Source organism: Adiantum capillus-veneris, chromosome 3, assembly GCF_014529385.1.
Source record: "Adiantum capillus-veneris isolate H3 chromosome 3, ASM1452938v2, whole genome shotgun sequence".
In the NCBI taxonomy this organism is placed as follows: domain Eukaryota; kingdom Viridiplantae; phylum Streptophyta; class Polypodiopsida; order Polypodiales; family Pteridaceae; genus Adiantum; species Adiantum capillus-veneris.
This window is the reverse complement of record NC_140933.1, coordinates 8,986,234-8,998,795: the sequence shown is the minus strand read 5'-3', so window position 1 is coordinate 8,998,795 and position 12,562 is coordinate 8,986,234. Positions and strand designations below refer to the sequence as shown.

Genomic DNA, 12,562 nt, shown 5'->3' with positions numbered 1-12,562 from the left:
TGATGCCTACCCCACCCATGGAGCAACAGTTGCCATTATAGCACATGGTCCCTAGAACCCAAAATGTGGTCCAAACCACACCGTTGCCACCTCCAGTGCTAGGACCGCAACCCCCTCATCCAAGAGTTACACCTATGAACCAAATAGGTTGCGAGTCATCTAGTACTTATGTAGATTGCGAAGAGGACATGGACTCTAGTATCACCTATGGAGTCGACATGCTTGAGGAGTGTCCCATGTACTATATGGAAGACCATTGGGGACAAATCAAACCGGTATATCAAGCTACTGCGCTAGCAGCAAGAGGCCAAAACATTAATAGTTTTTCCAGGAGACCACCTCTTCAGTGCTACGAATGTGGTGGACCACATCGAGTAGCTGAGTGCCCCATTAGAATGCAAAAGAATGCTGCACTAATGCAAACACGGCAAGGGAGTGCATTGGCAATGCCAATACTCACTTGTAATCGTTGTGGCATAGATCATTTGATCGCACAGTGTCCTAACAATCCAAACGCACCGAAAATCACACCATTGAACTTAATAGAGATTGTTGATGGGACACCACCAACTATAAACATAGCACCAGTGAATGCACTCACACGGTCGATGCTCCAAAAGAAAAATTACATCCTCGAAGAGAGAGATGCTGCATCCATTGGCCGAGCGAGAAAGAAGAAAACACGAAGAAAGAAATCCCTTAATGCTTCTAGCTCAAAACCTAGCTCAAGGACTAACATAGGGACATGAGAGGATCCCGTGTATATGAATGACCCTGAGGATGACTCAGATTCGATAGAGACCACGGAGACCAAAACTGTTACTACAAAGGAAAAAGCCAGTGAGGAGGATCACGAGAGGGAATTACGACGAACACCAAAAGAGTATTCAAAGTTAAACCACTGAGTTGCGAACCCCCAAGATAAGCCACGAGAGAGAAAAAATGAGGATTGCAAGAGAAAGATTGGAACCTATCCAAACCCAACAGTGGAAATTGAGCGAGTCAAGCATTTAAGGAGTTTGGTAGAAGATACCCAAAGGGATCTAGAACCAGCACCTAGGAAGATCTAGATTACAGACACCGTGTTCCCTACACAAAAACAACCTCACCAAGTCCATAGACCCTTGGACATACCTAGTGTCATCCAAGAAGAAAGTGACTTAAAGTCATGGGAAAGTGGGCGTACTCACTTCTTGATGGAAAGAATGTTTACAGAGGGACTACCTGATCCTATCGAAGAAATGGAGATCCCATCTTCCCCATGTCAAGGGACTCAAGGCCAAAAGGTGCCGTTAAACATTGCTAAATTGATGGATTTCATGTCTTCAGAAGTTAGAACCACCATCATGTCCAAACTATATAAAGACCCCGAGCTAGTCTCAGCTCTTCGAGCCTTCCTCAATGGAGAACTAAAGTTTGGGCTACCACAATTTGCACAGATGGATGGAGCTGGGGAGATGCCAATAGATGAGGAACATTTAGCACCACCATCTGACCTAGCGGGACATGAATCTGTAATTGAAATACCCGTTAACAAGTTGGGGCAATACTTTGAAGGTGATGAATCTAACGCTACTCTACCAATCACTACTAAAGGATTAATTGTAAAGGGGGTCCTTGACGGTGGTGCGGGAGTCAGCATGGTGACAAAGAGTTGTTGGGAGTCTATGGGGAGACCTCACCTTGAAGCCACAAGCGTAGTGGTAAAAATGGCTAATGGATCTATTGTTACGCCTATTGGAATGCTAAAGGATCTCAGGATCAAGGTCTTGGGACACAAGGTAAGGCATCCTATGTCATTTGAGATGATCTTAGGGCGTCCATTCATGAGGGAAGCAAAAATGGTGCATGACTGGTCCAAAAACCACGTCTACTTATAGTTCCAAGACTCTGTCATTCGAGTTGATCTTTTAAGTGGTCGAACGCATCCTCAAGGAAATAAATTCATCATTGATAATCGATCAGACACAACAATTCACTCAGCTCCATTACAGTATTGTTACACATGTAACGAAGACACGGATATTGGGGAGAACTCTCCTTATATGGATATCCTACCCCGAATGGTTGAGTCAGACAATGTCGATTGGGTACACCTAGCGGAAACTATAGATACATGGAGAGCTAGAGGAACAACCTGGGTAACACCAGATGGGGAAGAGATACCACACATTGCACCAGTAAACATGTTAGGTGTAGCGCACGTAACATCCGATGATAAGAAAGAGGCACACCTACCTGAGAGTGAAACTGATGATCCCTCAAAGGCTTCAGGCCAATACACATCAGAAACGGAATCTCAGGGAGAAATGGATTCAGAACCTGAGGAAACATCGAGTGAACCAAGTATAGAAACTAACCACTCAAGGCCTAGTACGACCGTCTATGGTAATTTATATGAGAGTGAAGAAGATACAAGCGAACACCTATCAGGCGAGTCGAGTTCAAACATTTACCAAAATCAAAACCTTAACAAGAAACAAAGATCATATAAGAGATGACGATATCGAGCAAATGTGAGAGCTAGGATAAACAAGGAAAGATCTACTGCAGAATGGCTTAGCTATCTAGGGGCATGTGATGCTCATCGAAAGCTAGTAAACAATTGTGGTGAACATCTTCAGAGTGTCAGGTGGTGTAGCCCGCGACCCATTGACCTCGCTCAATTGGAGGTTACAGAGCCGAAATTGATTCGAACTATAAGAAGACGTCAAAATCGAGAGTTAGCACAACAACAAAAGGAGGCAGAACTAAAAGAAAGGTCTCTGTCAGGACAAGAACCTGCTGACTTACATACGGCTCCTGAACATTTTAAATCTTATACCACGGGGGAGCGAAAGGTTGTGTATGCCAAAGCCCAACGAATACCTACCAATAGAAGCAGTGGAGTCTATGATGGTCCAGCGATAGTTAAAGAGATACAATTAGTAGAACCAGGTGAGGAGTCTAAACCAGTCTTTATTGCTCAAGACCTTACCGAAACTGAAGAGGCTCTACTTAAGGAGCTCCTCAAGGAATACAAGGATATCTTTGCTTGGACATATCATGACATGAAGGGCGTTCCACCTTCTGTGGTGCAACATACAATTCCCATGATCAACATTGCTTAACCCGTCCAACAACGACCCTATCCAATGAATCCTAAGTACGCCAAAATTGTACAAGAGGAGATTGAAAAACTTATCCAATGTGGATTCATATACCCTATTGAGCACTCATAATGGGTTTCTCCAATAGTCATTGTGCCAAAAAAGAATGGGAAACTAAGAGTGTGCGTGGACCTCAAGAAAGTTAATGCAGCCACTAGGAGAGATCATTATTCCTTACCATATTCAGAACATGTGCTTGAAAGAGTTGCGGGCAAGGAAGCTTATAGCTTTTTAGATGGGTACTCTGGTTACAATCAAATCACAATCGCATTAGAGGACCAAGCCAAAACTGCTTTTATCACAGAGTTTGGAGTGTTTGCCTTTCGTGTTATGGCTTTTGGCTTAACAAATGCCCCTGCTACATTCCAACGATTAATAAACACTGCGTTTAAAGAATTTCTAAGGGAGTTTTGTGAAGCTTTCCTAGACGACCTTTGTGTTTATTCTTCTTGGGAGAAGCATTTGTTATATCTACGAAAAATATTTGAAAGGTGCAGATTTTATCGCATCTCATTGAACCCTTTCAAATGCCAATTTTGGGTTAAGCAAGGAGTCATTCTAGGGCATATAGTGTCCAAGAACGGGATATCCACAGATGAAAGTAAGATTAAAGCCATTGCCGATTTGCCACCACCTGCGAACTATAAAGGAGTTCAAAGATTTATGGGCCATGTTGGTTATTATCGAAGGTTTATTTTAAACTTTGCCGAGATAGCTCGTCCTTTGTACAAGCTTCTTATCGAGTTCCAATGGACTGCGGAGTGTGACCATGCTTATGAGTCATTGAAAAAGACCTTGACTAGTGCTCCTATTCTACGAGTGCCCGATTGGAATGTAATTTTCGATGTACATATTGATGTATCAAACTTTGCTATTGGGTGTGTTTTAGCTCAACCAGGAGAACATAAACTGGACTACCCCATTAGCTTTGCAAGTCGTCAGTTGAATGATGCCGAAAGAAACTACACCACTACAGAGCGAGAAGGTTTAGGTATGATTTATGCAGTGAAGAAATTTCGCTACTACCTTCTGGCCAAAAAGTTTGTGTTCTATGTTGATCATCAAGCCTTGTTGTATCTAGTAAATAAACCTTGTTCCACGGGAAGAATTACACGATGGTTGTTAATTCTCCTTGAGTTTGATTTTACCATTGTGGTGAGACCTGGTAAAAAACATGTCATGGCTGATCATTTGTCTCGCATACCCAATGGTGAAGCCCCTACTGGAGTCGATGATGAATTGCCTGATACTTCTCTATTCCTAGTCGAAACCATACCTGAATGGAGTGAGAAGATTGTGAACTTTCTAATTAATGGTTTTCCACCCAAAGAGCTCCGTAAAGACATAGCTCGAAAACTGTTAAAAGAATGTGAACCTTACTCTCTCATTGCGGGAACTCTCTACAGGCTAGGGAAGGATGATATTCTTAGACGTTGTGCCCGTGAGGATGAGTATTTGTACATACTGCAAGAAGCCCACATGGGTATAGCCAGAGGACATTTCTCAGGAGAACTAACAGCTAGAAAGGTGTTGCAATCAGGCTATTGGTGGCCAACCTTATTTAAGGATGCATCACTTTTTGCAAAAGGATGTGATGAATGCCAACGTTACAAGATCACACAACAAAAGGATAGGATGCCCTTACATCCTGTTAAAGTGACTCAACCATTTGAAAAATGGGGTTTGGACTTTGTAGGCCCAATTAGTCCGGCAGCTCGTAGCACCCAATCTCGATATATTATCGTTGCCACTGACTATGTGACAAAGTGGACGGAAGCCAGGGCGACACGTAAGGCCGATGCAAGGTCAACTGCCAGTTTCTCTTTGAGAACATTATTACAAGATTTGGTTGTCCCTTTGAGATTGTGAGTGACAATGGTACTCATTTTATAAATGGAGTAATAAAAGAACTCACTACCAACTTTATGATAGCTCACCATAAGTCCACACCTTATTATCCACAAGAAAATGGCCAAGCTGAGAGCACCAATAAGACCTTAATCTCTATCTTAACCAAAATGGTGGAAGCTCATCGCACAAATTGGGATTTAGAGCTTACATCAGCTCTATGGGCTTATCGTACTGCGTATAAAGTTGCCATTAACTGCACACCATTCAAGATGGTGTATGGCCAAGAAGCGGTTATGCCATGGGAGTTTGTCGTTCCTAGTCTTTGAGTAGCTTCTCAAGAGGGTTGGGATGGTAACCCCTTAGTTGAGTGATTATATATCCTTGAAAGGCTAGATGAAGAGAGGCAATTAGCTGTGCAAAATGCACTTGTGGAGAAAGATAGGAGGAAGAAATGGTTTGACCGTCATCTAAAGAACAAAGATATCAATGTTGGTGATAAAGTCCTTATGTATGGAGTGCGGAACGAAAAGAAAAAGTTGAAATATGCGGAAAAAGGACCATATAGAGTATGTGAGATCACCCCACAAGGAACCATTCGTGTGGAGACTCTTGATGGAGTGGAAACCATTGGATTCCTCAATGGGAGCAAATTAAAAAGATACTATGATCCTTTAAGCCAAGAGGAGTTGCGTGCCATCCATACAAAAAAGGCAGCCAAGGCACAAATAGAATTGAAGAAGATACGAGCTCAAGCTGAGGCTAAGGAGCGACAACAACGTATAAGACGAAAACGAGAGGCTAACCTTGGAGTCACAAATGCATTCCACGTGAAAATCGAAGAGGATTGGTTGGACTCTGACACACCTCTACGATACCCTATTGAGTTAAATAGTGCCTATGGAAAAGTGCTATATAACGCCTTATTGGACACGGGTGCTAAATATAATCTGCTATCATATGGGGTGTGGTGTCAGTTAGGGAAGCCACCTCTATCTGAGAGTATTATCCTAGTCAAGGGTGTCAACAAGAAAAAAACTACGGTTTTTGGAATCTGCCACACTTCTGTCAGTTATGACAATGGAATTGTAGCTCAAGACTTTTTGGTCATGCCTACTGGAACTATGGACGGTAATATAAACCTAGGATGCATGTGGATGATAGCTACCAAATGCACTATTGATTGGGGGACTGGGGGTGTCACAACGCAAAAACCAACTCTTATCCCTACCACTCAAGCCATAGTCCCTGAGATATTGCCTAAGGAAATAAAACCCAAGACATTGAATGTCCAGGAGGTTGAACCATACGTCCCCATAGCCCAACTCTCTAGATCTTCAACTGATGTAGTTGAAAGAAAGCTTGAGACACACAAGAACCATCCTAATATAACAAAGAAAGCATACAAGTGGGTCCCTAAAGCTTCTTTAGTAACCATGGCTGATGCTAAAAAACGGAAGCCTCGTAAGAAACGTCCCCCTCACTCCAAGAAATGTAAAGAAGCATTGCGATGGATTCCTAAACGACTATTGGAAGCCCAAGGCTACTATAATGGAAATGATCAAATCTGGGTGCCAAAACGTAAATTGTTCTCTTACTTGTCACCGGGCCCATGTGAACCCAATCCTGTGGTGCCAAAACAAATTGAAGATCGTGGAAAGAAAAAAATCACGGAATGCGACACACCTACTCCAGAGCTAGTTTGGGTACCTAAGAAAGAACGATTTGTTCCACCTAGCTCAGGAACAGGGAAAGCAAATGAAGCTTCTTTCTCTTCATGTAGTTCGTATACGAAAATAGAAGCTTCGACACAACCTCCACCTACCATTGTACATATCCATACAAGCAAGAAAGAGTTTGCACCTCCTGTTGTAGATTCACTACCTACAACAATGTTGCAAATAAAATCATGGGAGAGTACCTTACCACCCTTGCAACTAGATGAAACACATAGGGTGATCGAAAACTATTGGTTAAAGCCTTCACCCATAACAACTTGGAACAATTGGTTTCAAAAGGTGACGACATCATTCCAAAAGGTATGATCTACCCAAAGAAGGGGGGAGTGTTGGCTAACATCCATCATTCACTTGCTTCCCTCTCAACCTTCCTCCTTGACCTCTCAATCTCCAATCCTAGGGAATGTATATATAAAGCCTTATACTAGTTCTAGCAAACAAACAAAAAGAAAAAAGAAAAAGTAAAAGAGCAAGAGCGACTAGCAACGAGAGAGCACCCTATGAGATCCTATACATAAGTCAAAATTCACCATGTCACATCAAGCAACACACAAAAACAACTCATGTTTTAAAGACCTAACCAAATCTATCTGTATTCTCAGAGATGGCTAGTTCACCAGAGGCATGCGCTTCTATTTTTGGTGAAAGGTACCCTTTTTCTTTTTCTCAAGTGTTTCACATATGCTACCCTGTACTTTCTTGCGAATGGGATTTGGTAGAGAGACTTGCACGTGAGCAAAATTTTGAGGAGTTAGAATGGCTGATACGTCTATGGATAACTAGTGATCCCTACCCAGTAGCGAATGTTTCTTCGGTCGCACATGGTTATTCTTTTGCACAGGATGAGTATCCATGCATCGCGAGGTTCTTGATTAACACGCTTGCGCAAGAGGATGATGAAGAAGAAACAATAGAGACCGAGGAAGACTATGGCCTCACGGAAAATGATTTTGTTTATCTAGATGATGAGGATAGAGGCCTAGCCTTAGGGTGGCCACCCGGTTTATATAATATCCTCTTTCCTTGATTCGAAAAGGGATGACAGATAGATAGGTTAGGGGTCTGGATTGTGTTTTGAGTTTGTTTTCTAGGAGTTTTACTTTTTTCACACTGACATGCCTCCTAGAGGTATAGTTCTTGTTTTTTTGGATGTGTTAGGTAGTACTTCTATGGATCTCCATCCACATGGCTGAGGACATCTGCTTCAACGAAATGAGCAACTCCATACTTCTAGGTGTACTACTTTCCATGATTCATGTTGGTGGATATGTATAATTGCTAATAATGATTTTTCATGGTTTGGTTGAGTGCAATAGTTATGTTTGTTATCTGCCATTATAGATGTATAAATTTGTCTTTGCTTAAGTTGATGGAACTAGAGTTTAATCTTATGGATGAGCCTTGAGATTAGGAGACCGTGACTGTAGGTTAACTCATTTCTCATGATTTATGGTCATATAATTCCACTTGCTGAAACAGTGACTTTGCCTTGCAGATTCAAATCCAGATGCTCTACAACATGGACATAACAAGCTTCAACTCAATAGCTTCCGAGGACGGAATCTACATCAGGAAGGGGGGCATGTTAACCCTCACGGCTCACGGACACCCTATCACCTACGACGGACGTTCTAACTTACGGTGGACGTTGTATTATTTACTTGTAGAGTCAGGTACCGGGCTTGTCGGTCCAATAGGAAAAGGGTAAGAGTGATCGTCGATGAGAGGCGCACTCTAACTGGGACATTCAAGGGATTAGTTGGCTAAGCATGGGCGCCCAAGTGTCAATGGGGCGAGCTCATATAAAAGTCAACTAAACCTAAAATTTACTCATTCTCTCATTTGTGCAATGCAAGAAGAGTGCTCTTGCTCGATCTCCTTCTCCATCTCCTTGTGTACTAGTGTGTGTGTGTGTACTTGAGAGAGAGAGAGAGAGAGAGAGAGAGAGAGAGAGAGAGAGAGAGAGAGAGAGAGAGAGAGAGAGAGAGAGAGAGAGAGAGTGTGATCAAGCATTGCGGCGGCACGATGGCGGTGAAGCAGTTGAGCGCGACATAGCGGCGTCTCCTTCTTCGCGGTGAGGAATCCTCCACGGCAGGAGCATAGAGCAGTGAGTGACACACCATTGCCCTCTTTTGAGCTTACTAGTTAAGCTAGTTGTGTGCTTGGAGCCGTCTGTGGCTCGCACACAGTGTTAGGCAAGTCCTTTGCTTCGACAGTGCGGCAAGGAGCGCACACTGTACTTGTACTTGTTTCCTTTTGCTTTGATAAATGCCTTCTCATTATCCAATGACTTTGTCTTTGCCAGCAAGTCGTGTTGCCCTGGAAGGAAGTGCAAAGCTTCGTTGATGATTTCTTTGGTGATATTTACTTTTACCTTTAAACCATCCTTGTCGGTGAGCATTGCTTGCCCATCATACTGTATCGAGCTCATGAGCTCGTGGGCCCTCATGAAGTCTGTTCCCCATGGCTGCAATATGAAAAACTGCTCCAAACGCACAGTCCGCACGGCTTCTGTGACCTCCGGACTTTGGTGGAGATTCCATATTTCTGGTGGCATGATAGTCGTCTTTACCATGTGACCATCAGCATCCCTAAACTTCGCGATGAAAATATGAGCAGGGATCTGAGCTAGTGTTTCATCTGAGATGTGAGCTTTTTCGTTTGTAGAGAGCTCATCCACTTTATATGGTGTTGCTGTTCACTGCCTTGCTTGCTTTTGGCGAGGCATTCTGTGTCATTAGAATCACAAGCTGTCATGATTTTCCTTTCACAACCAGTAGCATTTAGGCTTTTAGTAAAAAACCGTTCAAACGTTAAAACTAATCATAACTTGAACAAATCTCATCCATTCTTGTCCATATTTCACCAGTGGGACTAGGAAGACTAGAGCTATGACTGATTGAAATCTGAGCCAATTCTGGGCTTGAGGTACATCGATCGCAATCGTAGTACAGAGGCCAAAATGAGATTTGATCACATGAGTGGTTTGCTGATAGCTAGAGGGTCATTTTGGTCCACTCTGTCTTTTATTTGAACCACTTTTGAGTTTATAAGTCCCAATTTTGGGTTACAAGGGAGTTTTGGACTAGACTTTGATTTTTCATGGGTTTTTGATGTCCAATTGGCTTGAAACTTGATGGGTGACTTGAACAAGATGTGTACAAGGGATCTGTTAGGTTTTGGTCAAATTCTGATGCTGAGGTACATCGATCGCGATTGTAGTACCTGGGCTTTTTTGGGTGAAAACTCGATCGCTTTGGTCCCCAATGCCTGCCTAGCCCACTGATGATTTATTTTCAATTTTGGACTTAAAATGAACAAATTAGAGCAATTTTTCACTGTTTGACCTTATTTTACTAAGTCTAACCATATTGGGTTTTCTTGATGAATTCTGGTTGGAGCTTGGAGTTAGTTGAGGTTAGTTTTTGAGCTTTTACTGCTTCCATGATGTGTTGCTATCATTAGCCTACTCCGCTGTCTGATTCTGGCTTGATTAGGTACTTTTTCCCCCGTCTTGGGAGATTTTCCAAACTTGTGCATTCTTCTGGCATTCTTTGGATACCAATGGGGTAATTGGGCATCTCTAAGTCGCCTTTTAGTCTTTGATATTAGTTCGGCCAAATTCTTCCCTTGTGTGATCACTCGAGACTGAAATGGTCATCTCCATCCTTGTAGGAGATTCTGAGCTCCATTCAGGGTTTTCTACTACTGTGCTGACTCCTAGTCGGACAGGTATGCCTTTCAAACTAGCAGTCATAATTTTCAGTCGAATTTTGGTGTTTGTAGGTCAAATTTCCCGATTCGGATGTGTTTGACAAATTTGGCCCATTTTATGAGCAAAATTTATGCATTTTTCATGAAAATCCAAGAGAGTGTATCCCTCAATGAGTTCTAAGCCTGGGTCAAGCCAAAATTTCTAAAACCTGCATCTGGGGGCACCGATTGCGATCGTACCATAATTACCAAGCTCATTTTTGACACCTGCAGATTGTTGGCAAAGTTGAGGGGAGGTTTTTTGCAAATTCTATGTCAAGTTTGGTCAGTGGGGTACACCGATCGCGATCGTTGTACCGCCACCAAACTGAGATGTGATCATATGGCCTGGTTCCTGGCATTTTGGGGAGCACATTGATGTGTTCTATGCCTGAATTTTTTTTGTCATGATGCCTCTAAGGGCCCTTGACCTATTTGACTCAATCGGACTTTGATTTGATCCATTCGCCCATTTGTGCAATGATTCGCGCTTGCATGCGTAATAGACTTGATCTTTAGTTGATAAGGAACATACCTGTGAAATTTGGTATGAAATGCTGGCTCCGAACGTCCGTATGGGGTAGAAATGTGGTAGCTCGCTCTAGGTCAAGAAGCTCTCTTCTTCTCTCTCAAAATGTGAAAATGAACAATGAGCTAGAATTTGGCCTACCTGACCCATATCTTCCTGAGGTTTTCGTGACATAGGGCTGATTTTCCTTACCTTTGATCTCAAGATAATTTGTATACCACCTGTGGGTCGAACCGTTCGTCATTCTGGCGTCGTATGACCATTTGATGCGATTCTGGCGAAATGTGGTCATGATCATTAAAGTTGAAATTTGTCATCTTCAGATTAGCTTCATATCTTCCATGCTTGATAACCCTATCATGATACTTTGGCGTTTGCTTCCAGAACTTGATTCCGACATTGTGGGCAATATTTTTTAATTTTTGGAAGATTATTAACGAAAATCAAACAAAATAAGTTGAAAAATACTTATTAACTAGCGAAAATTAGCCAAAAATTATTATACTCACCTCTAAGCATATATTTTCACTAGAAGCATCCCAATCCTCCAGATTTTGTCATTACAACTCATTATTATGCTGGTTGGATGATAGAAACGCTAAAAATACTAGATTTTGATCAAATTTCTTCGAAATTGAACTCTAAAAAATGAACAAAACAACAAACACACGCATTATGTACATATATACATGTTGGACCCTTCAATGGTCCTGACTGCTGCTAGATTAGGCAGTTACTCCCCCCTTCCTAAACTGAGTCGTCCCGGACGAAGGTTGTGTGCATGTGCATGGGTTTTGAAATCTGTCTATGCACAGCCGTGTAATGTGGCCCTATCGTCATGTTTGAGACAATGTATTGGGAAACAAAGTGCTGTGCAAGATGTGGGGACTGAATGTAATATTCAGTGGCTTTGGATGGTGAGGCTAGCTGTTTGTGGAACAGAAGAGCTTGCAGTTCAATTGCTCTCTCCTTGATTGTTGGTTTTTTGATGGCAACTATTTTTGGAACCCATTTGTATTTAGTTTTTGTCATATTTGCCGATTTTGATGTAGGTTCTTGAATTTTCTTAGGTTTCCATTGCCATTTTGTTAGTTCAGGCTTCCTCTGTTGACTTTTTGGTCTCCGTTCGATCTTTGTCGCTGAATTTTTGGTTGTCTCCAGTTTTGGTTGCCATTTGCACTCTGGATTAGCTCTTGAAGGTCTTTGATATGGTGTTGCTTTCATCAAGAGTTGTGCCTTGGCTAGCCATATCTGTTCTGCATGACGGTTTTCTTTATCCAAACTTTCCGAATAGCCGTTTTCGGTGTTTCTGGCTGATGAGCTGATTGCTTTTGGTCGATGGGGATAATCGGCCACGAGTGATTAGTTTTGGCAAATGGAGTCATGTACGTGTTAGAGTCGTGTGTGTACATCAGCGCATGTTCTAACCATTCAGTAACTGCATTGTACATTCTCATCCATGGAACTCCCAAACATAATGATTCTCTGATTTCTCCGTCTTTCATTACGAAAAATTGATGGAGACAACTATTTCCATCAATATT

General features: G+C 42.2%; 1 pseudogene; it reads left to right on the top strand.

Annotated features, from left to right (window-relative positions):
- Positions 1-2,309: 2,309 nt before the first annotated feature.
- Positions 2,310-12,088, top strand: LOC147460480 (uncharacterized; annotated as a pseudogene).
- The last annotated feature ends 474 nt before the right edge of the window (positions 12,089-12,562 follow it).